Here is a 27,458-nt window from a genome sequence, read left to right as displayed (position 1 = left end):
GTATGGCCAACAGGGTCATCCTGATTTCCTCCTTCACAATGGTAATTGTATATGGGGGAATATGAATTTACAGGACCATAGTGAAAGAAAGCAGAGTTCTGATTAAGTGAAAATGGAGCGGGGGGGGGGAGGAATCCTTTTTAGTTAAAAAAAACTTCCCTGTGAAGTAAAAACAATTCTCATTAGAGTAATAATGCATTTTTTCTGAGATTATAAATAGAACTCACAGAATTAGTTCAGCATTGCTTTCTAAATTTCTGAGCTTTACCATGGCTCAGTAATCATCTCAAATTACCAAGCACATTTTATATTCTTCTTAATAGTTTTAAAAGTGCAATCTTAATGCTAGGTTTCGCTTTCCTCAATGGTACTCACCACAAATAGTTCTAAGAATTCTTATGCATTTCCATTCATCACAGTAAGCCATCACTTGAAAATCTGGACTTATTGATTTTAATAAACAACGTTTCAAGAAAGTTAGGGAACAGGCAAATTAAGAGACCAAAAAAATAGATATACTGTGAATGGAGTGGGGAATAGGCAGCAACTCAAATCCAAGTTAACAAAACATTACTGCCATGTTCATGTCATATGATATGCCCAAACAACAAATAACTCTACTATGGGTTAGCATGACGGTATGATTCACACAACATGCTAAGACAAGACTATGTTATTACAACACACTGAATCACCAACCACCTAACACAATTTTAGTCTAATCTAGCTTGTTTTGCAAACAGAATTAAAACAATATTATTTGTCCATGGCTTTTGCATATGAATTTATAAGACAATTTTACAAACATACTACAACAGAATATAACAAAATATCAATTATTTAAAATGTAATATGAATGGAAACATGATTTAAAAGCAGGTGTTTAAAATGTAAGATATAACAAGTTATAGTTCTTTTGATACTACTTTATGAAGAGTGAGATAAATATACATTAAACATTATCATGAAGTATAATGATAGGTATCTACTATATTTTATTACATAGCTATTAGATTTATATCCCACCTTACATTCAGGAGCTCAAGGCAGCATACATAGCACTCCCTTCTATTTTTCCTTCTAAGAACAACTCAAAACAAATCAAGTTCTGAAGTTATTACAAGACAGAACCAGAAAAGCAAAGATTCTCTTCCTGCAACCTCTCTCATGTTCAAGAATGCAAACAGAAAGTTTTATTTTGCTTCAGTTCAGATCCCAGGTCAACCCACTAGAGGCACAAATGACCAGGCTCAAATTATCCTACTTTGAACACATTATGTGAAGACCTAGTTGTCTAGGGAAGGCTCTAATGTTGGGAAAGGTAGAAAGAAAGAGAAAAGGATGACCAGCAGCAAAGTGGATGGACTCAGTTACAGTGGCGATAAATGCACCATTAGAAGACCTGAAAGAGCAGGTTAGGGACAGATCATCATGGAGGAAATTTATGTTGTCACTAAGAGTCAACAGCAACTTGATGGCACATAATGAAGCAATCAATCAATCAGATCCCAGGCATCCATAGGCTTCACCATTTTTGTCAAACTGATGAAAGCAGCATCACACTGTTGTGATTCAAGCTTCACCTCTTTTATATGCATACAATGTTATGATGCATGTATAAAAGGCGTGGGGCCTGTATTGCATTTGCACGATCCTATTTTCATCATTTATCTCTCTACCTCCCCCTGCAGATGCTCCTGCTTCAGATGAAGAATTACAGTATCTGATACTTGAAATGCAGCCCTAATAATACAAGCAACATAATAATATGTCACAGCCTTCCAGATGTCCAGATTATAACATTTATCAACTCCAAACAACACCTCAACAGCATACATGCAATATTGGGATGAACTCTAAAAGCTGATGTCGTACAAGCAGACTATCAGACATAATTCCTAGAAGACATAAAGGAAATAGCTGACTTTGGGTTACAATCACTCTCTCAGTCCACCTTCCTCAGAGTTGCTGTTGCAAAAAATGGGAGAAAGGGGTGTTGCATGTGTTGTCTTGAGCTTCCGAAATGAAAGGTAGGGTGTAGATGTAACAAAAAATTGTTAAAAAATTATCTATGTCAACAACAAACAACTTTCCAGAACATAGCAACAATTACATATTTGTGTATGTGTTAGATACAAACATGCAAGAGAAAGAGAGAAGAATCAACATTTGGAGCTGAGCAGAGATGGGTCAGCAGGTGTATCCAGTCTTATACTTTTGCCTAGCTATCCAAAGATTGTGTTTCTATGTCGTTAACTTGCTTATTAAGAAAGACCATTTTTTACCAAGTTAGCAGGATGACTTATTATGACAGCAACAAATCACAGCAATCATTATGCTCTTGTTGTTCCCCTTCCCTCTGGCAAAGCTGGGAGAGCAGGAGATGTTGCTTCCAATTTTTGTTATGCCCAAAATCTAAATTGTGGTTAAACTTAAACATGCTTAGACATAACACACAATGGAAACTATATTGACCATGAAAAAAAAATTAAATCAAAATCTATACAATAACTTTATTAGAACAAGCATACCTTTAGTAGTTGCATTTCAATGTCTTAAAATTCTTCACAAGAGTTTTAAAACTTGAAAAAAACATGGTTAGGGGAGATATGATAGCATTCTTCAATATCTGATGTTACCATCTGTTCATCTGGCACCACCCATTCTACAATAAGGATTTAGTCAGACTATCATCTAGTTCCTTCAGTACTTAGGATGCAAATTATTAGGTCCTGAAAATTTAAATTTATTCAAAGTAATTTTAGTGATCATGTTTCTAACAATCTCTGCCCCTTCTTCCTGCTTACTACCACTTCCTGGAAAAAAACAAAATTCTTGTTCAAGAAGATGGAATCAAACTAGGAATTTAAATAGCTCTCCCTTTTCTTGTTTACCTGCTAGCATTTCCCTGTCTTCACTGAGCAGCTGGCATACTACTTTTCCAATTTCCTTTTCTTCTGAACATACCTAAAGAAGCCCTTGATGTCATTCCTGCATCCTTTTATAAACTCATTCCAAATTTTCACTTTCTTGACATCATCTCTATAGTTCTGGAATATCTCTTTGGATTCTTCTTTGATAACATGGCCATCTTCCCTCTCCTATATAGGCTGTTGTCATTTCAGATCTTTGCTCTCTGTGGTCGAATTTGCTTCTGAGATCCTTCTTTTTTTCTCACTGGAATTGTTTTCAACTGTACTTTTAGGATCACCTTTTTATGGAACTTCCAGCCATATTGAGCTATTTGTACAATTAGCTGTTATCCATCAGACTAAATAGATAAAACACAAAAGGAAGGTGAAAAAAATTGTGGTTGATGTTCCACATAATTACTGTACCAGTTGCATTCTTAAGTGGAATTAGAGAATGCAGTTTGGATGCTGTCTAATGCTGGAAAATGTAACACATCGGTGGCTAGCAGAAAGCCCTAGCCGCCCGACTTGCTCCGAATTACAGAGCAAGTGAAGAAATCAACCCATACGGTCTTCCGCATGGCCATTCCTCAAAAACTAATCAAGAAGGCAGCAGTTTCTGCGAATGGCTTTCGAGTCCAGCAGCTGGGAGGCAGGGGATCCATATCTGAAGCTGCAGTGCAGCCTTTCATGGACACTAGAGCCGACCGAAACTCATTTCTTAAACACTTTGGGTTCTGACTATTTTTTAACTTGAGAGACATTCCTTGCAACAGATAAGTAATTCTCTTGGGGCTTATTCTTATTTATGAGTTTATAGATTTAAAAGAAAAAATAGAGTTTTAATTTTAATATGATTAATTCACAAAAAGCTGGATGAAAAGTGGAATTTAAAAGGGACTTAAAATCCATTTATAACAAAAATGGAGAAGATCTATCTGTTAAAAGTTTATTTTTATGAAACTCCATCTGTATTAATTGGATTTGATTTTTCTATGGGAATTTTTTTTCTGCAATATGTTTGTTGATTGGCTGGATTTTTAAAACAGACTATATTAATTTGAGTCCTCTGTGTATTTTTTTTGCTGGAATGTTTATGCAATTACAGTGTGAAAGGCACCAGAGGATGTGAATTGCTTGCTACTTTCACTTATGCTTGTCTAGGAGAAGAAAAAAATAGTAATAAGAAAATGGCTAGAAGAGGTTCTTTGGAGCAGCTGTCAGAGGATAAAATGACTTCTTTAAGGTTACTCCAATCGATGTTTGATGAATTAGGAGCTAGATTCAAGTCCCTTGAAAAAAAGATAGAGGAAAAGGTGAATAAGATTGTCAATTCTGAAATGCAAGTGGAGATTGACTTGAAAGGGTATCTGGAGTTCCAGAAAATCCAGGTTGTTGAAGGTGACATGAATAACCATATTGTGGATTTAAAAGTGGATTTAAAAATGCCAGAGGATAAGAGTGATATGGTAAAGGATGCCAGAATAGATCTACAAATGAAACCAACTGTAGTCACAATGATTAAAGGGAACATACAAATAATGGAAAAGAAGAATGACCTAGAAAGACTTTTTAGTTTGGATTCACAAGAGGAATGTGCTGAATCGGTGAGGCTATTCTGGAGAATAGATAAAGAGAACTTATTGGGACTGTTTTTAGGAGAAGATGAAAACATGGGAATTGATTTGTGGGATATTATTTGAAAGAATTAAAGATTGAGCTTTTCAAAAGTAAACAGCAGATTTACAAAGTGAACTTATTTGATGATGGTTAATATATAGATTGAGATTCTGGGAAGTTATTAATGGGATTTCTTTTTTGGACCAGGACTGAATGACAAGGTTTTAAGGATCTGTGTATAATGATTAAAATATATTTGTTACTAAATTTATGAATTTTTGTTTTTATATATGGCAGCATGGCAAAGCTGATGGACTTGGTGGAGATGGAGAAACTGACGGTTTTGATTTGATATAAGACATTGTGTAATTTTAATGTTAATTGGAAACTTTTTTTTGGACTTCTTGCAGAAAACAGAAGAAAAAGAAAATATGTTGTTCGGATTTGATAATTAGAAATAACATGGGTTAATAAAAATAATAGAAGTTATGGTGTAACTTTAGAGCAAGAGTTTGATTTTTTGTTACTTATATCTGTTGTAAGGTGGGTTGGAAGTCAATTCTTTTTTTTCTTTCTAATCTTTCTTTCTCTTTTTATCTTCCTTCTTAATATTAGTTCTTGTTAGTTTTTCCTGTTTTTTTGTTAAAAAATTAATAAAGTTATATGAAAACGTAACACATATCATTCAGCCCTGAAAATATGCACAAGTTACTAGGCCACCAAATAGAATATAAATCCAGTTTTCATACAAGTAGCTCTGTTCACTATCAAAAACATAAAAAACAGACATATTGCAAGTTGTTCTATAATATTTTTTGTCTGATGCCTATTTATCACAGACAAATATGGACTCCCTGTTTCAAAATTAAAACTGTTATTAATCACCAGAAGTATTATATAAAGTGGTACCTCGGTTCACGAACTTAATTCGTTCCACGATTCTGGTCGCGAACTGAATTGGTCGCGAACTAAATCAAATTTCCCCATAAGGTTCAATGTAAATAAGGTTAATCTGTTCTGACCCCTACAAATGTGGTCGCCGACCGATTTTGGTCGTGTCCCAAATCAAATTTTCCCATAAGGTTCAGTGTAAATAAGGTTAATCTGTTCTGAACCATATGTATTTTTTTTTTTCATCACAAAAATATGAAACAAAGTACCGTAAAGTACAGTAGGAAGAGGGAGAACACTAACCCTGCTTGAGGCAACTTCTGGCATGGAGGACAGGAAGGCGGGTGGGGAGGCAGTTATTGTTTGGAGGGAGAGTCCCCCTCCAAAAGGACATCGGGGAGATCTTCTTCAGGAGTTTCCTCTCTTCTCTGTCTCTTAGCTGCAGGCTCACTTTTGGCGAAAAATCTGTCTAATGTCACTTGTTTTTTCCTACACTGCATAACCCTCTGGAAATGAAAGACCAGTAGTGGCGTAATCTTCAGCTCGGCGCTTGCGTTTGCACACAGCAAAAGGGTCAATCTATCCTTCATGGGCTTGTGCCCCAGCAGTGCCTTTTCCTCCTGCGTGATATAGGTTCTGTTCGGCATCTTCTTCCAGAAGAGCCCTGTTTCATCGCAGTTGAACAGTTGTTGAGCAACGTATCCTTCCACCTTCACGAATTCCGTGAATTCTTTCTCGTAGGCTTCTGCAGCGGCCTTGTCAGAACTGGAAGCCTCACCATGTCTTGTCACACTGTGGATGCCACTTCTCTTGCGGAATTTATCAAACCAGCCTCTGCTGGCTTTAAATTCTCCACTTGTTGCACTTGTAGAGGGTTTTTTTTTCAGTAAATCACTGTGCAATTTCCTGGCTTTTTCACAGATCATAGCTTCACTAACGCTATCACCTGCCAGCTGTTTCTCATTCAACCACACTAACAAAAGTTTTTACACCTCTTCCAGCACTTGTGTCCTCTGCTTGGTTAACATCGTTACTCCTTTTGCCACATCAGCTCTTTATTCTTCAAAATAGTCGAGATTGTCGACTTCGCCATCTTGTACTCCAAGGCCAGATCAGTCACACGAATACCATGCTCATGCTTTTCTACAATTTCCTTCTTCAATTCAATGGTTATTTTCTTCAAAACCTTATTCTTACCATTCTTGCTCTGCACTTTCTTTTTACCACCATGCTTGCTCTGCACTTTCTTTTTACCACCAGGCTTGCTCTGCATTTTCTTTGGAGCCAAGCTAAAAAGCACACCAAAAAGCTTCACAGCCAGTGTCTGTCTGCAACCGTGATCTCGCCTACAGGAAGCCACGACCACGTGTCAGAGCAGGGAAGATGGCCGTGGGTCGTGTTCGTCACCCGATGCGGAGTTTGCAAACGGAAGCAAAATTTTGCAAATGCTGCTGTTCGTGAACCGAATTGTTCGTGAACAGAAGCATTCGTGAACCGAGGTATTACTGTACTACATATCCAAAGTTTTCAAAGTACTTTGAAGAGTTTTCAGTAAGTCATTATTTAAAGGAGGGGTGGACTATGTGTGGTCTTTTAGCTATTATTGAATTGTAACTTCTATTATTCCTTACCACATACCATTCTACCTAAAGATGGTAAGGACTTAAATCCCACAAGTTCTAGATGGCCATATTCTACCAATTCCTGTATGCCAGTGAAGAAGGATTATGAAAGACCTTCCCCAGCAAGTGAGTGACTAATGACTTTGTGGCATATAACTAATACTCTTAGCTTCTATGCTAAACTAGTTGCCTCCTTCAGTGCATATAGTTAAGCAGTAATGTTAGTAAAAAAGAAAAAAAAAGTTGAAATAACATACTGTTTAAAATAAAGCTACATTACAGAAAATGCTATTATTTTCATGCATAATTCAAGATTTATTAATTCTTACTCAAAATGACACTGCCTGTCTTAAGCTATATACAAAGAATCTTCTTATATTTTCATCACAATAATGAGTCATACTATTTAGAATGACTTTACAGTATGCCATCCAAAGTCTGACTGAAGTTATTTAATATCAACATTAAAGCTATTTTTAATTGAAGTTGAAGGGATTTCTTTATATAACACTTTTGAAAGAAGAACAATTTTGATCACAGCACTGTTAGTTTTATGTTATCATATGTATTATATGCAGTAAGTACTTACCTTGGGCACCTACTTGTGTTACATAATGCTAAGCAGAAGAGGATTTGTGGTGGGGCTTATGATTTTTCAGGAAGGGTGAATCATCTGCAAGTAGATGCTGTGAATAACCCCTGTTATGCATACTGACATCATCAGTAAAGGCTTGGAGGCAGGGGATACCATGGTAACCAAGCAATGTGCTGAGGGACAGAAGCCTTTAATTGCTTTAACAACTTCCCGGGGCTCTGGATCCTGGGTCTCAATTTGCCAAGTAGGAAATGAAGATTGTCAGAAATATAGCAATTGTAGCACCAATTCCAAAGAACTCAATGAATCCAGGGTCTATTAATTCAGACATGATTTTTAACGAGATGCATCACCTATACCCATTACTGATACCCTCCTGGTATCTGCCAACTCTGCATAACTTATAAGCAAAATAGCAATGCTGTCAGGTAGAAATTTCATAAGGAATCTTAAAGCTTCATTATTTATCAAGTTACTCATATTGTCAAGGCTGTCACTAAAACAAGAAATACTATTTACTTGCTTTGGCCTTTATTTATTTTTTTATTAAAACTGAACACTGGTTACGTTTGAAGGGTAAAAAAGTACCTTATATAGAAAATGTTTTAAAAGTTTCTGTACCTGTTAATTATTATTACTATTATTAATCTTTCCAGTGACTTAAATGTTACAGGTCTATGATTCTTTGCTGAGTGTCTGACGCCTAAAAGGGCAAAACTGAAAGTAATGAGGGAAAAATGTGTAACAAAATAGCAAATAATCAAGAAAAACCTATAGAGTAAGATTTATAGATCTAAATTTTTACAGCATTTACAGAAAGGAACATTTCTTTTGGAAAATATTTGTAAGCTACATTTTAATTTGCAAGATAAGCCAGATATCCAAAGCACAAAACAAACATTCAATTTATTTTCAGTATCATTCCTCTGATATAGAGTTGCTCTGTGTTATGATGGCTCATATATAAATGTGTACAAATAGTGATTTAACTTTATCATTCATTCTGCGTAGAAAGCATAAAAACATACTATGTATCTGATCTACAATGTTTAACCTTTTTGCGATAACTCGGATACAGAGCTCAAAAATGTTAGCCACCTGGCAATTGTTTGACATAGGCTGAAAAAAGAACATACACATATTCCCAAGACAGTTCTAAAGAGCAGCTGAATGAATACATGAACAGGAATACTGTTTGGAAGCTGAGTTGTAGACTGAAGTCAATTAGTGATAATGTGGCACTCTTTAATGAGAGATATAGGACAAGATTATGGAGTGCCTTGTCTGTTAACAGGCTTATTCTAGTAGAGCTAAGGGAATGTGGTAGATATGCGTGGAGGTGGCAGAGATTTTACATTTTACACTTGCAAGACAAAGAAAGCTTTTAATTAGAAATGTGTAACCAGGGGAAACCCACAAGTTTGCAAGCTGTTTAATTCACAGTATGCCCTCCACAGCTGCGGCACAATCCCAGGAAAAGCTGTGTTTGATTTAAGGAACTGCTGATCAGTTTAAGGACTTGCGAATAGATGCTATATTCATTCCCACCACCATCAACAACAGCACCACCTGCACAGTTCAATATGTATGTCTATTTTTTTCTTTGGTTAATAAATTTCATATAATAAAATAAATAAAATATAAAAAGAAGAGTATGTGATTTTTAAACTAAAGTAAGAATAGAGCAGTAGTATCAAAATTAGCTTATAGGCATGCAAATTCCTTCCATGTGCTAAACAGAAAAGTTGTTAAAGAATTTGTCAAATGCTAAAGTCTTGCAAGATTTGATGATATAAGATTTCAGCCATTTTCAAATGATGGTTTAATTATTTGGTGACCATGACACCAAACAAAGTTGCAAACTTTACTCTTATAGAGGGTCCAAATTACAGCATTCCTTATTAATGCAGCATAAGATTTCCCCTCTTTTCCCACTTAAATGAAGGTATGAACCTTTCCCACATGTTTTAAAACAGATGCAATCACAGATATTCTTCCCCCAAAATAATCCTAACTCATTCGACATACGTCTCTCTAGAATATGTGGAAAACAAAATACTTACTATAGGAAACAGGGAGGGAGGGAGGGAGGGAGGGAGGGAAGGAGAGGCAATGTGATTGTATTAATATTCCAGAATATATATAAGCCAGAATTATATCTAGATTTTTAGACAGAGGTAGATATATAGATGTTTGCTATCATATATGGCCTTCTAATGTAATTCATTTCAGACTCAATGTAATGTAATGTATTTTGGTATCATTAACAATACATATTAGAATATGTGGTAAGTAATGAGTCTTCAGTAAAATATAATTATTTAAAAAGGAAAAATGGATATATTTCTCTATTGGTAACTACACGGGTATACAAACACAAAAACTTTAATAAATACAACTATAAATGGTTTTGTTACAGAGATAAAAGTTTTTTTTTTCTTTTTTAAATGAGTGAATTAGCATGCTATAAGTAAATATTATCAGAGATCTTCATTTTTCTCTTCTTTACATCAGGATAAGAAACTTTATTCTAATTAAAGGATACTGACCTGTGCTAGAAATGTCAACTGCAAGACCCGGCCTGTATGGATATGGCACATACCTTGTCCTAAAGTGGGTTTGACCTGCAGCACTGGATAGCTCATTCTTCATGATATATTTGTGCGTGTCAAACCAGCATGAAGTTACACAAAGAGGAATATATGTAACCTTTGCAGATTCCCACCTTATCCCTACACATCATGGTAAGTAACCCTAGGAACAATCCGGATAAAGAACTTAAGACTAAGGAAGCTAATAGCTGCATAAAAGTCTACCCAAAAAATAAAAGGAACCAAACAAAAAACAAGCTATTTGCTGGAAGCTCAATTCTTTTGAAACTGCTTTAATGAAAGACACTTAAAATATATGAATGTATGCTATTTTACTGGTCTTTAAGGATTGCAATATTGCCTTAATCCCTGTCTTAGAAAGACAAGAAAAAATATATTTCATTTTGCAACTTCCAAACTTTATCGCAGATACTTTAGAAGATATATTTCGGTCTCAAAACATATTGTGATATAAACAGATTAAAATAACATACAGACTCACCTGAACCTAGACCTTTTAGGTGTTTTCCTAGATACTTTTAATTTCAAATTCAACAAAGCCAAGAACAGCTCATACATTTTTCAGATGCCAACAGCATCATACATAGAAGGCAAGCATCCAATCTACCATTTCAAGCAAAAGCTTGCAGGGAACATTGTCATTCAAATATATGTCCAGTTTTCAGAAAAAATATTTTAAGTTATACTTCTTTAAGGGAGACGAGGTGCTCAGTTAACCACAAGAAAATCAATGCATGATTTTATAGAAATAAAACTGTAACACAGCCATCCCAAAGAAGGTAAAGACTCCAAAAATTCCTAGAAAACATCACCGTAGAGCTTCTAATGAAATCTGGCCATATTTTCTATTTCTTTAAAGTAATGTATTTAATATTACTGGTGCTGAAGTGAAACTTCAAACCAAATCCTAATAAGTGAAGGGCAGAAAATATACTTAATATAATTGTATATGTAGAAATAGCCCTAATTCCACTTGACCAAAATCAAGAAAATGACTACAGAATCAACAACATGGATAACAGCCTTAATATATGTTAAAAGATGAAAACATATCTTAATAAAAGAGCAACATTAACAAGTTGTGTTACAATCACTCTAATAATATTTCTGATATTTGGTTCTTTTGGCATGATTTTCAGGAATGTTTCAAGGCTTAATGCAGAACCTTATACTTTTTTCTATTATATCTACAACATCAGTATAATCTGCACATGCTACCTCTAGCATATATTTTATGCCCTCACACACATAGTTAAAAGGAAGTAAAGGAATGGCCACTCCCCATTACCTCAGTAGGAACCTGAAAGTAAGAGATGTGCTTTGGTTTGCTTTCTGTGCCCAGCTCTACTGAGACCTTGCTTGGAGACTATGCTATTATTCTTTGTATCCTTGATTTTAGAAGCAACAATACAAAGAGCATTCTCATAAATACCCATTTCTATTTGCAATAAAAAAGGTAAATACTATACTTAACAATTCTTCCTTCAGCCGGGGGGGGGGCACTTTCTTCCACGTTCCCAAGCTAGAATCCATTAAAACTCATATCATTACATAGAAGGAATGAATTTATGAACTTGAACTGCCTGAAATTATATCTATCAAAAATAATATAATTGTGGAACTGACTGTGGTTTATCAGATGCCACTTCTAGCTACTTGTCAGGGTTCCCAAGATCTGCAGAGTCATGACCTCCATCATCCATATTGTGCCCCCATCATGCCCCTCAAATTCAGCAGAAGTACTGTTTTTAAGCAGCGTGATTTCTTCCTTTTTGGTGCTAAAGAAAGGGGCAAAATGGAATAGTAAGCCTGTGCTTAATATAATAATGGTTGCATACATATGTATGGGAGAGAGATCAGAGATGAAGAGAAGTGTAATGACTTCTCAGCTAAGTGCCAGAATGGAGGTAATGAATGCCCAGCTAGGTGGCAGAATGGAGATGATCTGTACCAATCTCAGAAAGTTAAGAAGGGTTGGACCTGGCTAATACTTGGGTGGGTGACCATATGAAATCCCTAAGGCTTATATTGGGAAATTAAAATACATCCCATAAGAACATAGTGCCAAACCTCACCCATGCTTTTGTTAAGAAAACTATACAGGCATGCCCATGAAAGCATCAGGAGTAGAACTTGACTCAAAAGAAAATTTACTTTTTCAACAGGTTAAAAAAAAATGGGTCTAGAGTCCTTTCTTCAGATAACAAGATATGTGTGAATATCGCATGACAGTAGGTAGAAGCTCTACATGATGATAAGAACAAATTGCAAGACATTTTTACATTTCAAAGGAAGCATAGATAATTTCTGTGTTTTCAAAGATTACTATTCTTAAAGTAAACTTGGAAAATAACACCCTATACATGAATGAAAAGGGTTATTCAAGTTGGAATCACTGAACAAGCAAGACTTCAAAGGGTTAAACCATTCCACTCAAATAGGCTGAAGCCATTGTGGGAGCAAGGAGCAACTATTCTTCCTGAAATAACGCTTCTAAAGATTGAGATTATGGTAGTCTTTTTTAACCTTACTATAAGATAGTATATTATAATTAAATTAATACATTTCTATATTATTCTTCAATAATTGGCTTTATAAAACAAACAGATAATAATTGGTTTTACAAAACAAACATATAAAAACTAAACTTTACTGAATAGAAAATGATACACACATATCATTTTGTATTAAACTCAATACAAAGAATGAAAAGAAGAGAGTCCTTTTTCATATCTAAACTATGAAACTTGGTGCCACTTTTTTCCTTGCCAATGAAACAATGAGCACATTAATCGTATCTTAATCCAAATTTGGGAGGGTCATCAGTTGAGATTAGTTTCTGTGAGGAAGGTGGTCTTTACCAAAAATTAAACCTAGTCATGTTATGGAGAGTAATGGTATGTTCCTTGTAATATGCCAAGAGTCAAACTGCTCTTAATAAACAAAATCACCTCTTGGGTTGTTATGGAGAGCCACAGCTATTGCTTCCTTATAGCTGAACAACACATGATGTCAAAAGTCCAGTTGAACTCCTGTGCAGCAATGACTATGTGCCAAAACATATGGCAACCCTCCACTCCTCCACTCTTCTACTAGCTTCTTAAAAAGACAAAAAAATATGAGTATTATTGCACAAATCATAAAGAGTAAGCACAAGGCTAGAAGGCCAATCGCAACATTACTTAGCAGCCATTAGAGAATAACACTCTCTTTGCAGTTAGCTGAGTAGTGACAACCTCAAACGTTTCATTATTATTTTTATATGGATACTGTGAGCAGCCACCACCACCAGAACTAAAACCTACTGGCAACATGGAAAGTCAAGGATGTTGCTAGCAACAAAGGTACATGACTGCAACTGGCTGCCACAAAGAGGAACAGATAATAGTAATCTTCTTAATAGTGACTAGATGTATATAATACATTAGTGCATGAAAAAGAAATAGCGTCACAGCTACAATGTAGAAATGTGAAACATACTAAGTACCACACTCTGCCCCGTGAAATGAATCGAATATTTCTCTTCAGCCTGTGCCTACCAAAGGACATTAATAGTTGAAGCAATTTGTAACAGATCTGAAACTAAAAATTAAAGCTTTTGACTTTAGCACTAAGTGTACATCTGATCAAAGATCAATTTATTTTAACCATAAGACGCAAGAGTGTGGAATGATGCTTCCAAAGGAAAGGAAGATGGATCTGAGGAAGACTACTATACTTATTTCTCTGACATGGACAGGATGAGACATCACAAAGAAGGCTGTGTTGAAACAATCCTTATTGCTTATATGATTAATGCTGGTATGCACGTTAATCTAATAGTTGAAAGTGATTACAACAAACTAAAATCTAAGCCAGACCTCTACCCATTAACCATGCATCTAAAATCATATACTGAGGACCCAACAGTCACACTGGGTGATTGTGAACTTACTTCAAATGGGAAGGCACTGTATATGTTATAAAGAGAGTAGTAGTACCAAATCCCTGAAAAACCATTCTGAACCTAGAAACAATGTTACAAACAGTAAATCATATTGACATTGCACTTAATAAAAATGCATGACCAGTAGCATATACTACAAGATATCTACCAGCAACACTGAGAATAAAACTGAAAGCAGAACTGGACAGAATGGGGAAAAAAAGGAATTATCTGTAGTTCTGAAGGCCCAACAACATGGGTTCATTTCATGGTTATAGTTCAGAAGAAGAGAGATGAATGTCTGAGAATCTGCCTGGATCCCCCAAAATTAGATAAGTGTATTCACAGAGATGATTATGACATCCTGACACAAGTGGGGCTCTGCAGAAACAGAAGGCAGGTTTTGGCCCACATCACTGAATTAAGAAAGCAACACTTCTGTACATTTAATGTGCCATATGGTCAATGTCAGTTTGGTGAAGTGGTTAAGGCACCAGGCTAGAAACTGAGAGACAATGAGTTCTACTCCCACCTTAGGCACAAAGCCAGCTGGGTGAACTTGGCCCAGTCACTCCCACTCACCCCTAGGAAGCAGGCAATGGCAAACCACTTCCGAAAAACCTTGCCAAGAAAACTGCAGGGGCTAATCCAGGCAGTTACCAGGACTCAAAAACTGACTCAAAGGCATCATCTTTGCAGCTTTACATACATCGTCAATGCAGCTTTAAACACACACCCTCTGGGTTATGTTCTGTATCTGAAGCTTGTCATCATACCATGCTTCAATCAATGAAAGGCATTTCAGAAACCATTTGAATGAATGCCATACTTGTATGGGACACCATGGAAGAAAAACATGACAATTAAAACTGGTACAAGAAAAAGGCAAGTCTTCAAATATTAAATTGGCATGTGGTAAAGGGAAACACCAGTATCCTTGGTAGTAAGTCTCATCACCAGATAGTGAGAATTTTCAGACTCAGCGCTAAGAAAAGAAAGATTGCCTTTTAGGGAGGAAAAGGAAGGATGAGGGAGACAGTGAAATCAAGGTGAGAGAAAGCAAAAGAAGCACTGCTGGACTTCTATAGTCCCTCAGTCCTTCAAAGAGACCCAGACTTGAAACAAATCACATCCTTGGTGGAAAACAGAGCTGTTCCCTCAAATAGGAAAGCCAGATGGGAATTCAATAAGCTGGTTAGGCAAAGGAGTGCCTAAATGTCTTCAGCTGAGGCTGCCATTCCAGAATTGCCTGTTGGGGAAGAAATAAGCAAAATGATATAAACTTCTACTGCCAAGACAGCTTCTACCTTTAGTTGGAATAGTTTGATTTAATAGTTTGAGAGAGTGAAGCTTCAAAGAAGACTGTATTTGTTTTAAAGCTGTGTCCCTGAGTACTTAAAAAGCTGAACAGTCTAATTGAACAACGTTGTGTGAATAAGCTATTTTGTTTTGAAAGAAAGGGATGTAAGGAAGTTGGTATTTATCAAAAGCTGAACCGTACCCATGTTGTGGCAAGTAATGGTATGTTCCATGCAATCTGTTAAATTCCTTCTTTTTCCAGGTCAGAACTGAGTCCAAGCTGATCTTAATAAACACAATCAGTTCACTACTTGTATCATTAACTCCTCATAAATTAAGAACACATATATACTTGGCTATCATTTCTCTAAACTATGGATGGAGAAATTGAGATCCTCTACATGCTGACTCAACTCTAAGTAGTCCAAGCAACCATGAATAATAAGGATGGAACCGACAAATGGATAAAAAGAGTTCAAAGGTAGGAAAACCCTGAATTAACCTCAAAACAAGCTTAACGGGTATAGTGCTTAAATTACATGGTTTCCAATTATTTTTCTTCTTCAAACAGCCTTTACCAAGAGAAACTAATTATTCCAGCAAATACACTTTAAAATGCTGTTCTCCCTAGGTTAACAGAGCTAAAAATGATATTAGATTATCTTTGGCTTTACTATCTCTGGAAAGATCCTACCTCATAACTGACGCGTGATATGCTACATAAGCAACCAGGTCGAGCAATTCTAGCACCATCCTCTCCCCTCACCCACTTGCAACAGAAAACAGGTAGCCCTTGTTTACAATTGGGACTGGCAACTTGGTTGTTAAGCAAAGTGGTCGCTAAGTGAAACTGTGACTGTGCTTATGATTTTACTTCAGCTATCCTTTGCTTTACAGACCTGCAAAGGTCATAAATGCAAGGATTGGTTGTAAAATTACTTTTTCATGATTGTTGTAACTGAATGGTCACTAAATGAGGACTACCTGTATAAGAAATCTAGATAAATAGAATGCACTCTGGCACTAAATTGTTATTGAGCCACAGTAAGATATGTGAGGATGATTTTTAAAAATGCTCCAGGACAATTTGTTTGTATGGAACATTCCAGGAAGGAAAAGAAATCAGAAATATCCTATTCCATTCTTATTTTAATACCTATGTGGGATTACTAACCTAAACCACAAATCCGTGCAGCAGGCTGTATATCCATTTCTGCATAGTCATCAGAAAAAGTTATTGTTTTTTGAAGACCCAAAACACAAAGAAAGTTTAGAAGGATAGTCAAGAAGCACTAGAAGAAACCCTGATCCTGTAATGCAAACAGAATGGTTTTAATTATTATAACAACTCAATATTACCAAAAGAGAAATAAAGCTCAATAGAGAAATACTGCAGTTACAGCAAAATTCTGAAGATTAGTGTCTGCACCTGAGTATAGCACAATACCCACATGAATTTTATTACTTATAAATATTGATCCTAGAATACATAAGTAATTTTTCTTGCCAAGAACAACCAGCTTACTTTTATTACACCTGACTAGAAAAAAGATAGAATTATCACCAATATAAACAATACCTGCTGAACTTTAGCAAAATTAGATGTAATTCTGAATGCTAAGGCAAAAAAGAATTTACTTTTCCTTGACTATAAAGAAATAAAAGGCTCCTGCTGAAGTGTTCAAATAATTATCCATACAACTGTTCAGTCAGGGGTAACAGAAGTATGTTCTATGAACCTATCATAGTTCAAATTAGAGATCTATACTATTCAACCCTGCCATATATGCCTAAGAATTCAGTGGAGAGCAGATTTTCTTTTTCAAAACTACTTAAAACAAGACAAAACTGATAAGAGAATTTAACAGCTGCTGTACTAAAATGTCCTGTAAAGCAGTGTTAGAAACATGGACATCCACAGTAACAGGAGTGTATAAAAATGTGTATCATGACATCATAACACAAGATCTGCTCCTTACTTATTACACAAAACATCACAACATCCAAAAGGGGCAATCTCTCAATGCATATTTTGTCATTTTCACACTCTCCTGTGGACACATGTTGTTAGAAAACACGCATGTTTCAAAAGCAAGTGCAGATACTGTACTGTGGTGGGTCGGGGGTGGGGAAAAAATCAGTGCTCCAAATCCAAATGGGGAGCACACTGAAAAAGAGGATGGAGAGACATTATGGGACAGTAGCATACTGTAATATGCCTAGGCTTGTTATGATCAATCACACTCTCACTCTTCACTGTGTCTCACAACATGCTAAACCGTAAATTATGGCTGAGAAACTAAATGGCTGGATTCACACAACACAGTAAGCCAAAAACTGACACTGGACTAGAATGTTGAATGAGTCCATGTTTAGGAGGCATTGTAGATTGATTAACATCCTTGGTTGCCCATTAGTTTTGATTTGTATTTTTTAAGCTCATTTTTAATTTGTATGCTGCCCATTGTTTCTGTAAACTGAGCAGTCATACAAGTCAAAGAAATACAATTTTTTATTTAAAAAAAGCATCATAGCTTAGTATGTTGTGTGAACGAAATCATTCTCTTTCAGCTCATCCCAGCTCACATTGTTGTAGGGATCACATCAGATCAAAAGTTTATTATGACTGTGAGGCCAGGAGTCAAGGGTTTCTGGAAAAAATGTAACATAAATCTAACAAACAAATCAGTAAACTAATATGTAACTTTAAAGACTTCAGATTTGCAATATACTAGACTTTATTTAATGTCTTAATAGTCTAAGATGGCCAATACTCATTGTCTATGTAGAGTATTCATCAACATGTTGTCCTTAACACAGTTCTCACTGTACTGGAGTGAGAATAGCTACCCTGGCTATGGGTTATAGAGCTGGAGCTGGTAGGTGTTAATAAAACATAATTCAAGGCCGCAAGGTCAGAAAAATGCATTTTAATGAATTAAGCTATATGTAAGGTATAGGGGAGTTTCTTTGTTACATAACCCAGCTTCACACTGTACATTCTCCCCGATGCATATTTTAAGGCACTGGTTCCATTATGAGAAATTCTCTTAGCCATATAAAATGCAACTTGACAAGAGCTTCAGGGTTTAGAAGATAACTGCCTTTTCACCTGTCTGAAGCATGTAATATTTAAGTCACAGCATTTCTTCTTGTAAGTACTTTCCCAGGCCTAAAACTGACATCAGATTGACAGAAATAATCAGATGCTGCAAGGTTGACAGCTGACTGAAGTTGTACATTCTTACACATCAGAAGCAAGAATGCTATCCTAGGGCAAGAGACGATGAGCAACAATGTGAGGTCAAAAGCCTACATACACAGCTGGATACCAATCCATTCCCCAATTACTAGTTTGCTATTTTATTTTTTTTAAAAAAAAGGGAAAAAAGCTTTAAAGAAAAAACTACGTTGTTTTGCTAACAGTATTAATGTGAAAAGCTGTATTTCAGAGGATGTTAAGGTACAAAACGTGAAATATTATCTTGATTAGGCCTACATGTCTGGCAATCAGCAATTGGGTCAAAACTGGACCTCAGATGTTTGCACTGAAGAACAGGAATAGAAAAAGCAAGACCTATTATAGCAGGACCTGCTGATAAGCATTATCTGCAGCTATATCCTTCCACATAGTATCCTTCAAGTAAAACAAGCTGATGACTATTTCTCTCTATCCAGCCACTTGTTTTTGTGAACAGCCATAAATGTTCAGATAAATAAAACTGCCTATATGCTACATGATTGAGTCTGCAGCTCTTTACAGTAGGAAAACAGGAGTCTCAAACAGATTAAACTAGGAGTTTCATACTAATTTGATTATGGATGCTGACTACAGGAAGCACTAGGCCAGTGTTTTTCAAACTTGGCAACTTTAAGATGTGTGTACTATAATCCCCAGAATTCATGCTGGCTGGGGAATTCTGAGAGTTGAAGTCCACACATCTTAAAAGTTGCCAAGTTTGAAAGACACTGCACTAAGCTGTTCTTGACTACCCTTGTATTGGCCAATGCATAATATTTTGTCAATTTATTCAGTCTTCCTCCTTTCTCGCAAGCTGAGGATTAGGGAAGGAATGGAATGGAAAGGAAGGAAGGAAAGACAGCAGGTGGACAATAGCAACCCAAGGCTTAGAAGCAGTCCACAGGCAATTACATCACTGCAAATGATTCAGGAGGCTTGTCATTTAGCCCACAATTTTCAGTTGGGAAAAATACACCATTCCCATCATTCTGCCATCTTTCCCTGTGTTTTTTAGCATGGCACATGGGATAGTTTTAAAAGGCAGGCAATGGCAGGTAAAGGAGACAAATAGAATCCCACTCCCCACTGCCAATTTTCCCTTCTCTCTCTGCAACCTGAGAAACTCATAAACTCATTGGGAATACCCAAAAGGCCACAAAATTCCCTCAATATTCTATACATATTTGAAAGACATTTTCATACAATCAAACAGTTAGTGAACTTAAGCTAAGTGATATTTAGTTATCCCAAGAATAAATCAATTGACCAATTATTAAGGTTTTCTGAAAGGTATGACTACATGCAAATTTCCCCAAGACAGATTATTTTAATTATTTAAAAATTGGGCCTTTCTCCCTTCTCAGTTTTGCTAGGTCAGAACTAACTCGCAAAGAAAGATTCAGTTTAGGGATGATTTTCTTCAGCATTGTCCATGAGAAATCTAGGTGCAGGACATGAGGTTAACAATGCTTTCTCACCAGTGTTTCCCAGCAATCAGTACTGGAAAGCATCCTGCCTATAATACTGTAGTTCAGTGTTTTTCAAAATTGACAATTTTAAGGTGCATGCTTCTGGGAGAATCCTGGGAGTTTAAGTCCACACATCTTAACTTTATCAAAATTGAAAAGCACTGTTGTAATCAGTATACAGCTATCCTCAATCAGCAGTAATAATTTTATTTTTCATGAATTTGTCTAATCCTAATTTCAGTTATACACATTGGTGGTCAAGATTATATCTTAAGGTGTCAAATTCCTATTGTTCAACCATGTGCCATGTGAACTAATAACTCTTTTTAAATGTCTGGACCCTCCCAACATACATCTGAATGTCTTTGAGCATTACTTCTTCACCATTTCCATTTTATACAGATCTACATGCCCCCACGTATCATTTTTCTATGCTGAAAAGTCTTAAATGATATATTTTCTTCAAGAAATTGATCCAGATCTTTGATCAATTTGGTTGCCCTTTTCTGTACATTTTGCAGATCTAGAAAATCCTCTTTTGGAAAGTGTACATGTTAAGACCTCTTTAACTCAGATTTCTTAATATTAACAACTTTAAAGTGTGCATTACAGAATATAGAATTCATAACATGGTGGCATTCAGCACTAGAATTATACTGCTAAGTATGCCTTACAGACCTATTAACACATAACATGGGCCCACTTACAAAATTACCTGTACAGCCAAAGAACATCTGCTCAGATACAAGGTGGCCTAGTTAACCAGAAGGTTAAATTCATCTTGATATGATTAGGAAAAATGCTAATAAAGTTGGTCAAAGTCAATGAAAGATGTATAGAACTCAGAGAATATATTCTACAATAATTTATCCAGAAAGAAACCCTTGGTCATAGAACAGATTTGGCTTTCTAAGAAAACTCTATGTGACACAACAAGAAGAAAATAGGCATGAATAAATAACAATAAGCAGCACTGTATTTTTTTAAAAACTACCACAGCAACCTTGCTATTTAAAAAGTTGCAAAATTAATGGGAATTGATTGCAAAGCTACAAAGCTAAATTTTATCCCAGCCACTTGCAATGGATATCAAATTCAGGTCACAGAAACATTGGAGCTTAACAGTTAAGGATGCAGGTGGGGGGTGGGGATGTATATATGTAAGGGACTTGTTAACTAAACCAAATTCTATAGCCATAAGGTTTCTGCCCTTCATGCCAAACAAACTCCCTCTTGTCTTACTTGTGGGAAAAACAAATGCCAGCTTCTCCATCATGGAGTAGAGGAATGAAAGTGCTCATTAACATTTATTTTATGCCTTTGAGTCAGTGTTGACTCCTGGCAAGTACCTGGACAAGACCCTGCAGTTTTCCTGGCAAGATTTTCAGAAATTGTTTGCTATTGCTTTCTTCCTAGAGCTGGGAAAGAGTGATGGCTCAAAGTCACACTGGTTTCATGCCTAAGGCAGGACTAGAACGCACAGTCTCCTAGTTTCTAGCCTGGTATCTTAACTACTACATCAAACTGGCTCTCATCAAGGCCCTACCATCAGCAAAACAAGCAAACAAAACACATAGACATATTACATATGCATTGGTCATGCTACAGTATATTCCTTTCAGAACATCCAACTGACCCACTTTTAATAACCCCAATAAGAGCTAAAATTCCTAATAGAGAAGTAACAACTGGCTCAAACAACCTCTGAAACAGCATCAACTTCCCTGTTGCCTTTCTTCTCTTCTCTCCTTAGTCTTAAAGGCTAAGACCAGCTGGTGCTTTAAGATCCTTAAACGAATGAAGATAAACTATACATACCATTCAAACAGTAGCTGGGAAGTTGTATTAACAAGCCATAGAATCTACTTCCTATAAGCTAAGTATGATTAAAATAAGAAAACTATCTGGAGAGCTGCTTTCTACAAAAGTTTCCCAATGCAGAACACCACCCATATTTGGAATTTCTGAGTTATTCCAATACTGTGAGAGAATTACTGGTATCATTACTTCTAAAATGTTGTCTGTCTGTTCGTTGTATAATTCTATCAAATTGCTTATAATTCTATCAAAGTACAGTCTCAATTGAAAGGGATTTCCACGGAAAAGAAAATAAGTAAAAAATGGATGTAACATAAATAGGATAGTATCTGCTTATGTTAATGCCACTGATCCTACTGCATTTTTTGAACTGAATATCTAGGTTTACTTTACAGAGGCTTTTTAAATTGTGATTTTGAGTCAAAGAGATTCAATGAATGAATGAATAAATAAAAATGGATCATATAAGACCACCTTTTATGAGCAAATTACATATAAGCACTATGTGCTCCAAGAGGTCAAGTTGAACACTAAATACATAGTTCAATATTTATGAGTAGTACTTATCTAGAGATCAAATAGCAACCACAAATTCAATGTTCTTGAAACCATTACTTCTACTGTGAAGTTATCATCTCAACAGTGCGATGAACTTTGTGAAGCAATACTACACACATAACAACAAAAAAATTCTACCTTCAGTAGTTTGTGCCAATCCTGCTCTATGTTCACTCTTCCATTACCTGTTAAAATATTGTACTATAAATAAAATATTGTAAAAATATTGTAAAAATCAAACCTGCATAGGAAGAAGTAATACATTGGCAGATTATAATATTTTAGCTCCACTTACTGTTCCATTCAAAGATATTATGAAAATCAATTACTGTAAAAGTAGGTAATATTTATAGTGTAGAATTCTGGAAAAGTTAATCAGACTAACCCTAATCCAAAAATGTAATTCAAAGTATTATATTTACTGCATTTTAAGGAACCTGCTCTCATTTGCAAAAAGACGTTTTTTTCCCCCTCATTATGTGGTTCTTGATACAATATGGAAAAAAACCCCAGCATATTCAATCTATAATTATGTGTAAAAAGCTGTAAATATTTAAGATGTTGCATGTTTATCTTGAAGCTAAGCATTGCAACAACAAAAGTATTATTCCCAGAATGTCATGCCTGTCAAAGTCTCAGTGAGCAACATTACAATGCTTCCCTCCATAGTCTGAAACCAAAAACACCAAAACACTGCGGTTCTAAGAAACAGAAAGTGATATGTTAAAACGTATATTATCATAAAGTTAGGAACCAAGCCGCATCCCTAATAAAAGTAGCACAGCATCACAACTGGCTCAACTGTGCTTGGCAGAAAACAGATTTTTAAAAAGTAAGAGACAGAAATGAAGTGAGCAAGCAGTTGGAGAGTAAGTATATCACAGATAAGAGAAATCGTGTATCCTTCCCCCATTGTTCCAAAGTTCTATTTTCTGTATTTTTTCTGTTATTTCTTATATGTTAACTTTCAGACAATCCCACCCCACCCCCAGATACAGCTCCTCTTGCACTTTGTGAGGCACTCTCACCCTGTTGTCACTACAAGAACAGTTAATAATAATATTAGAAGAATGCACGCATTACCACAAGCATCACTTCCCCATACCTAGAACATGACTGTTACAGAAAATCTTTAGATCAGAGGTTCTCTTGAAACCCAGTCCCATTATAGGTTTCTTCGCAAAACCAAGCAAGTAACAAACATTTAATGACGTGCACTCCAAAAGCGTCCAGGAGCGTTTCTGCACAAACCAGCGTCAATTAAGAGAAAGTGGGATGGGAAACTTGAAGGAGAAAAGCACAACTCGCCACTCCGGGGCTTGCTCACTAAATCTGGAAAAAATTTTTGCTCTTGCGACAAAAGCCGCTGCTTCTCCCCCTCAAGACGAATCGTAAATAGAATGAGGCGAAAGAAAAGCCTAATCGGAAAGTCGGCAAGGGATAAATCCCTCGCAAAAGCGGGATTATCTACCGGAGGAATCTTTCACGCACTCGCCGCAGCTCCCAAGGCCCATCGCTGTCGAGGCTCGCCTCCTCGCCCAGGCTACCTTGGCACAAGCAACCTTTACAACCACCCTCATCGCCGGCTTGGAAGAGAGGGGTATGGGGCGGGGGAAGAGCAAAATTAGCCCCGAGTCGCTTCCCGCTAGTGGATGCCGCTAAGAGGACCAACCCTCGCACCCTAAAAGCGGAGACACGCCGATCCTTACGCTCTCCTCGCACCAAGCCGGGCAGTGCCCAAGTTTGCTCTTTCAGTCCAGCTCCGGCCGGGCACCGTCAAAGGTGCAGGGGAAAAAAGTTGTTCAACAGCAAAACACGAGAAGCAGCAGCGCGGGAACCTCTCTCGGCCGGGGAGGGAGCCGACGAGGAGCGACGCACGTTCAGGAGAGGACAAAGCGGGGGAGGCGAGAAGAGGCAGGTGCCCGGCGGGCACCCCGGACGCGGCGCAGTCCAGAGAGCCCCGGAAGAGGAGAGGCAGGAGAGGCGAGCAAGAGGCTCCCCGTAAGGCTGGACCAAGCGAAGGGGCAGAGAACAACCAGTCCCCCCATCAGGACGAGGACGAAAAACACGGAGTCGAGCGGGAGTCCGGAAAGGAGCGGCGAGATGGCCCGCGGAGCTGACGGGAAGAGCCGCCGCCTGCCTGGCCACAGCGCGGAGCCCGAGCCGAGCCCGCGCCCGCGCGCAACTTGCCCTCCGCTGAGCCCGCGGGGGACGCTCTTCCGCTGCCCGCTCCAGCTACTCACCGCCCCGAACGCCGCTGCCTCTCAGCCGCCCTCTCAAACTGTTCGACGACCACCTCCGGGGCTTTTTCCCCCGGATTGGAGTAGGCGGCCGCGACCGCTGCCTTTCTGACGACGAGCCAACAGCCAGGGCCCACCCCCGAGCTGGCGAGGCCCGCCCCGAGCCCTCCCCCGGCCAGCTCGCCGCTCCGCCTCTCCCAAGCCCAAATACTGTACCGGCGGCGGCCCTTCTTCCCCTGCCTGCTGGGAGGGGAGTGTTTGTTTTGCTTAGCCCCGCCGCCTCTGGAAGGCTCCGAGCGAGATTAGGAGGCCAAGGCGAGGTCTGGGAGGCCGTGCGCGGCGGCGAAGAAGGGGCATCTCCTCGCCTTGGATTGCAAGGGAAGCGTCTCCCCCGTCCCCAAAGAGAGCGGGAGGAGGGGAACGAAACGAAGACCTTAAAAGAGCTTTGCTCGAGGTCCGGAGCCGCTGGCAGATGTGCACACCAGGACGGGATGAGTGGGCGGCATGTCAGGGCGGCGGGAGGAGTTTTGCAAGACATGCTCTGAAACTACAGTTGATTGTGGCTTCGTGTACATATGCAGGCACTTACCACGCACGTACGTGCTATTCCTTAGAGTGACTGCTGTCCGTATGAGTCAATGTGGCCAAGTGGCAGTAGCCCTTAGCTGTACAGGCACAAAGCGAATAAAATTGTATGGATAAGACGAAGAACTAGGTCAGACGCTGTGGGGAATTAATTTCATTCTTTCTTCCCATGTTGAAGTTGTTGGGAAAAGCACATCCCTTGAAGACCTATTTGCCAAATTGGGACACTCTCCATGGGAGGAGGGGAATGTCATCCCACCCACAAATCCCATCCTGAGAAATCCTTTTTTCCCTTTTTTTTACACAGTCATTTAGATAGGATGTCTGAGCAACAGCAGGAGAAGCAGGTTGATGAGAGGCTTAAAGCCTGGCTTCCAACTTGCTGGGTAAGTACAAGGGTGTTTTACTGCAGTATAATTTGCCATTTGCCGTGAATGACGGTTTCAGTAAACTGATAGGCAGAATGTTTCCAGACTTTCCAATAGCCAATAAATAGGCAATGCAGCTAACACTCAAGTCGGCCACTTTATATACTGCACTGGCAAAGAGAACAAACTCTTGGGGAATTTATACATACAATGGTACAGTAGTTCTGGCACAGATGAATTCTCCCCAGTACTTCCCACCTTTGAAAATTCTCAAGGTTCTGTTAAGACTCCCTTTCTCAATGTCTCTGTAGCTGTGTGCTATGCAGCTGCGGTAAAGAGGCCATTGAAAAATGTCTAATTCAGGACTTAGTCTAGAGAACTGTGTAGCTTTCATTACAAACAATGCCTCTGATGATTCACCAGCAGAATGGAGTTACCAAAATTGTGCATAGGAAATGAAATGGTAAGAAAATTAGCAATTCTGACTATGCATGCCAGTTTATAGAGGCATGCAATATATTTTGAATTTGAAATGTTTTTAGCTCAAGCAGTTGCTTTGAATGCGAAATGGGTTTGTCAGCCCTTAGTACAACTGTTCTATGCTCAAACAATAATACAGTGCTTCCAAGTGGGTTCTCCTCTGTCCTAAGCAGATGATTCCAGGTGGTGTGTTTGGGGGACCAATAGTCACATCCATAGTAGCTCCACTGTGGGATTCCATAAAACTCAGCCCTTGTCTCTGTGTTGTTTGTTTAACATCTGCATGAAGTTTATGGAGGAGGTCATCCATCAGTTTGCTGATGATACTCAAGTTATGTGTTGTCACACCAGGCCAAACTGTAGAAGTCCAGTTCTGATGTCTAGAGGCTATAAGGGCCCGTGGGGTCAAAATAAGTTCAGGTTAAATCCCTGTAAGACATAGTTGCTGTTTGCCAGTGACTGATCTGGTTTGATCCCAGCTCTAACATTGGATAGGATCAGCTCCACCTGAAGAAGCAGGTCCACAATTTGGGTGTCCTCCTGGAGTGAACTAGAGCATCAGATGGAAGCCCTGGAAAGGGAGGCCTTTACTTAGTTCCAGCTGGTATGCCAATTACAGGGCTTTTGGAATCGAGACACTCTGGCAACAGTGACTCATGCCTTGTCACTTTGCATATAGACTACTATTGTACACTATACAAAGGGCTGCCTTAAAGATAATTAGAAGTTTCAACTCATCCATCTGCTAACTGGAACTAGTAGATTCAACACTGTTATGCTGTGGGCCCTGCATTGGTTTCAGGTTTGCTTCCAGTCCAGTTCAAAGTGCTGATTATCACTTTTAAAGCACTTCATGGCTTGGTACTTAGGATCTTTGGGATCGTATTTCCCAGTCAAACTCAGCCTGCCTCATACAAGGAAAGTATACTGGGGGTCCTACCTGGGGAGAGGTGAGGGGGATTGGAACTGACACTAGTCTTCTCAAGGGCTGTCCCAGTCTTTAGAACACCCTGACACTCAAGATTAGAAATGTTCCCAGCCTTTAAGAATGGTATTGTTCCCCAGGGCATAGGAACACTGATGGTATAAAGGGTGGCTGGATTAATTAGATAAGGTATGATTTTGTACTAATCATACAAAATATGTTTGTGAATTACCTTGATTCCTTGCTCAAGTGGGCAGTCTATAAATACGTGTATAAACAAAATCAGGGGAACCACAAA

At 38.0% G+C, this 27,458-nt stretch overlaps 1 protein-coding gene across 5 annotated transcripts in view; it reads right to left on the bottom strand.

Moving 5' to 3' along the window:
- The window catches only part of PAM (peptidylglycine alpha-amidating monooxygenase), a 157,813-nt gene extending 132,860 nt beyond the window's left edge, over nucleotides 1-24,953 (bottom strand). For all 5 annotated transcript variants that reach the window (XM_088130144.1, XM_088130145.1, XM_088130146.1 and 2 more), the window contains exon 1: nucleotides 24,806-24,953. The gene's annotated coding sequence lies outside the window, so the exon portion shown is untranslated. The remainder of the gene's footprint in view (nucleotides 1-24,805) is intronic.
- Between the last annotated feature and the right edge of the window lie 2,505 nt (nucleotides 24,954-27,458).

Source organism: Python bivittatus, unplaced genomic scaffold (assembly GCF_059951505.1).
Source record: "Python bivittatus isolate LINGU-HERP-01145 unplaced genomic scaffold, Pbiv_v1 ctg000850_np1212, whole genome shotgun sequence".
NCBI classification, from domain to species: domain Eukaryota; kingdom Metazoa; phylum Chordata; class Lepidosauria; order Squamata; family Pythonidae; genus Python; species Python bivittatus.
This window is presented reverse-complemented; position numbering and strand designations above follow the sequence as displayed.